Source organism: Ovis canadensis, chromosome 5 (assembly GCF_042477335.2).
Source record: "Ovis canadensis isolate MfBH-ARS-UI-01 breed Bighorn chromosome 5, ARS-UI_OviCan_v2, whole genome shotgun sequence".
Taxonomy (NCBI): Eukaryota; Metazoa; Chordata; class Mammalia; order Artiodactyla; family Bovidae; genus Ovis; species Ovis canadensis.
This window is the reverse complement of record NC_091249.1, coordinates 54,414,827-54,419,170: the sequence shown is the minus strand read 5'-3', so window position 1 is coordinate 54,419,170 and position 4,344 is coordinate 54,414,827. Positions and strand designations below refer to the sequence as shown.

At 39.5% G+C, this 4,344-nt stretch overlaps 1 pseudogene; it reads right to left on the bottom strand.

Annotated features, from left to right (window-relative positions):
• Positions 1–3,128: 3,128 nt before the first annotated feature.
• On the bottom strand, positions 3,129–4,063 carry LOC138441786 (olfactory receptor 2T12-like; annotated as a pseudogene).
• Positions 4,064–4,344: the final 281 nt, after the last annotated feature.

The window sequence follows — 4,344 nt, the reverse complement described above, 5'->3', positions numbered from 1 at the left end:
TGATACCAACCTTATAACTCCTTAGCAATTAATGTTCCCTTCTCAATCTTGTAAAGAATCATGATGACTCACCACTTACCTTGTACATGTAGATATCTTTGGTAAACTTTATGTGCAATCCCAAGATATTATTTCACTTAAAGATAGTGGTTGGTACTGAACAGATTTGAACAGATGGCTTGGGGAGATATGGGCTGGATCTAATGAAAGATGTTAGCTTAAATACTTATGACCTTATTAAGGTTACTAGCTGTATTACTTGTATTCTGTTTCTTTTGCAAGATTATTTCTTGTATTACTAAATGTGTGACTGAGACTGATAAAAATAATGGTGACTAGGCATCTTGAAACAATTGATCACATGTATAGTTTTATAAGATCAATGACTGTAATAGTGTAACTCTAGATATGAGAAGAAGCAACAAGAGTTAATCATTTCCTGGGTCATAACATCCTGGTTTTTGGCTACAATTAAAGGACTTAATCCACCATTAACACATTTAGTGTCCTCTCAACAAAATCCTTGACTGATCTGGAAATGAGCAGTCCTAGCACTGCAAGACAAAGCAGTCATAGAATGCCTCTCAAAACTTAGTCAAAATTGACACATAAAGGAAGGAGATTATAAAATAAAGAATGTTTTTCACCATCCAGTTACACAAGAATCAAGTCATTAAACACTGTAGTTGCTAACATACATTATACTCTTAAAGATGTTCTAGGTGAAGATCAGGATATGGAATTTGGTGCTCATGGAAAACTGTTAGAGTTGACCCTCAGATGGATTTTTTTCCAGGAGAAAATTTTATGAACTCAGTTTCTTGCATTGTCCCATATTTAAAATAGCACTAAAATCATTGTCTAAGATATCCCTTTCAAATGGCAGTAAACATCTCCAAAATGTGTGCTTGATGGCTTGTATTCTTTCATCAAAATCACATATATACTAGCTTTCCCCTGACCTCATAGGGACAGGTCTCAGAGCTCTCTGAGGGATTGTCTCTGAGATTATAACCCTCAAGCAACTGCTACTTGTGTGTTCTGCTAGCAGGAGTTTAAAATCCAATATCCACACTGAAAACAGATTATTAAAAACAGATTATGATCTGTGATTATGATCACAGACCAAAAAAAAAAAAAGAGAGAGATTAATAGGAGCTTAATCATAATAGCTCCACACTGAAAATAGCCCTGATGTCTATCAAGAAAATAATGCATAAATAAATGGTGATTCATACCAATAACAAAGTACTACTTAGCAATGAAAGAAACAAATTACTGATAGTGTAAATTTGTGTAGGAATCTTTAAAGGCTTTTAATTTGAAATAATCCCAGAGGGATGGTACAGGGAGGGAGGGGGGAGGGGGGTTCAGGATGGGGAACACGTGTATACCTGTGGCGGATTCGTGTTGATGTATGGCAAAACCAACACAATATTGTAAAGTAATTAACCTCCAATTAAAATTAAAAAATTTATATTTTAAAAAATAAAATAAATAAAAAACAAAAAAGAAGGAAATCTGAAAATACAATGAAATAAAAAAGAAATAATGATATTAAAGACAAGAAAAACACATACAGTACAATTTCATTGATATAAAATTCAAATGCATCTTAACATAACAGAGATACAAATCAGGAATGTGTGTGTCACTGGGTTGAGTGATTTCACTGATAAAGGACATGAGGGACATTTTTGTTTTGGTAAAAGTTTTGTCTCTTGGTACTGTATATACAAACCTGGATATCTGTGTTGCAAGTGGATTCTTTACCATCTGAGCCACCAGGGAAACCCAAAGGTTTTGTCTCTTGCTACTGGATGTAAGTTACAAGTGCATATACTATGGAAACTGGCTTATGGGAAGCCTATGTCTGTGAGTATTCTAGTGTTATAAGTTATATCAATTTCTTTTAAAAAGGAACAAATTTCAACATTGTTTGAAAACTTTCTTCATTCTTTGAACAAATATTTATTGTGAAGTGGGGTGTGCTGCTGCTGCTGCTAAGTCGCTTCAGTCGTGTCCTACTCTGTGTGACCCCATAGACAGCAGCCCACCAGGCTCTGCCGTCCCTGGGATTCTCCAGGCAAGAACACTGGAGTGGGTTTGCCATTATCTTCTCCAATGCATGAAAGTGAAAAGTGAAAGTGAAGTCGCTCAGTCGAGTCCGACTCTTAGCGACCCCATGGGCTGCAGCCTACCAGGCTCCTCCATCCTGGTAGGGATTTTCCAGGCAAGAGGATTTGTGATTAACAGGTTTTTAATAATAGTCTGATTTATTGACCATAGCTTAGCAAATAATCCCAAAGTATGGAAGTCTATATGAATCCTAAAGTAAAACAGAAATAATACACGGAGATTGTAAGGTAAGGGAGTTAGAGAAGGCGAAGTTCAGAAAAAGAATGATACATGCACTTTACAGGAACAGATCACCTTTAATGAGGCGAGAAGCGTCAGCAGTCAGATTAGCTAGCTGGCAATGGCACCCCACTCCAGTACTCTTGTCTGGAAAATCTCATGGACGGAGGAGCATGGTTGGCTGCAGTCGATGAGGTCGCAAAAAGTCTGACAGGACTGAGTGACTTCACTTTGACTTTTCACTTTCATGCATTGGAGAAGGAAATGGCAACCCACTCCAGTGTTCTTGCCTAGGGAATCCCAGGGATGGGGGAGCCTGGTGGGCTGCCTTCTGTGGGGTAGCACAGAGTCGGACACGACTGAAGCGACTTAGCAGCAGCAGCAGCAGCAGCAGCAGCACTTATCTAAGAAAAGAGTAAGTATATATAGACATGTATGTGGAAAGTTACTGTCTTAAGGGGGCCTGTTCTTCTCCAAGGTTGTTCAGAGTAGTTATCTCTTAAACAGCTGGGGCAAGGAATTTTGGAGACTGATCAGAGGCTGGACCGGCTGGGAGTTGGGCATAATCAACCTTAATGTCCATTTTTCTTTGAGTGAAAGAGTTCTTTGTTTTGCATAGAATGGTGGGGAGGACCTGAAGGGGAGTTTTAATTCCAGGCTATTTTGAGCCATGTAACTTTCCTTCAGAGATATAATGAGTATATACTCTCTCAAGGGAATTTTACAAACACACTGTACAATCTTGAATGTTAGGGCAAATAAATCTAATGTTAATCAAGACTTAAAGTAGTACACAGATCCATATACTTTCTCAGAGCTCCCTTGACCTCACTGTTCCTCAGACTATAGATGAGGGGGTTCAGCACAGGGGTGAAGATGGTATAGAATGCTGATACAAACTTGTCATGGTTAGCTGACCAGGATTTGGGTCTCATGTAGGTAAAAATAGCAGCTCCGAAAAAGACTCCTACCACGAGATAAGTGAAGAGCAAGTGTCAAAAGCCTTCTTGCGGGCTTCATTAGAACACATTTGGAGAACAACAGCAAGGATGAGACTATAGGAAATCAAGATGAGGGAAATGGGGATCAGGAGCATTAACACACAGCAGATGTACATGACATACTCAAAAACAGAAGTGTCAGCACAAGCCAAACGCACAAGAGTGGGAGCCTCACAAAAGAAGTGATCAGTCTCTCGGGCACTGCAAAATGAGAAATTCAGGGTTGCAGCAGCTTGCATGAGCCCATCAGCTGCACCAAGGAACCAAGACCCCAAAATCATACTGAGGCATAATTTCCAACTCATGAGGACTGGGTATCTCAGTGGATGACAAACAGCAACATAGCAGTCATAGGACATAGCTGCCAGGAGGAAGCACTCACCCTCTCCAAAACTGAGGAAGGAGAAGATCTGGAACCCACAGCAGGTGGCGGAGATAAACTTCCTGCCAGTCAAATAGTCAACAGCTGTTCTGGGCACAACAGTGAATATCAGCATCAGGTCCATGAGGGAGAGTTGGCTCAGTAGGAAGTACATGGGCCTGTGGAGTCGGGGGTCCAGGAAAATCAGGAGAAACATGAGGGCATTGCCCACTAGGGAGGCGAAAGCAACTATCAGAACCAACACAAAGAGAAGTTGGTGGGCTCCAGTGTGGTTAAAGAGACCTAGGAGAATGAAATCTGCAGTGATATTCCAGTTTTCCATGATTTCAAACAAAAGTGATACGGCAAATGGAGAAATACATGAGGGTTGCATATGCATGACATACCAAACTTTATTGAAACACACTAAAATCCAATAATTTTTCTTGACATCAGTTAATACTGGAAGTTATTTTTACTTTCAAAATAAGATGACATACTCTTATGCACAGGAAGTAGAAGAACTGAGTCTGTAGATGGAAACAACTTAATTTGAAATTGTTAGTGCATTTACTTTAACTTTGCGAAGCCATAAATTGAAAACAATAATGACCTTCTTAGTAG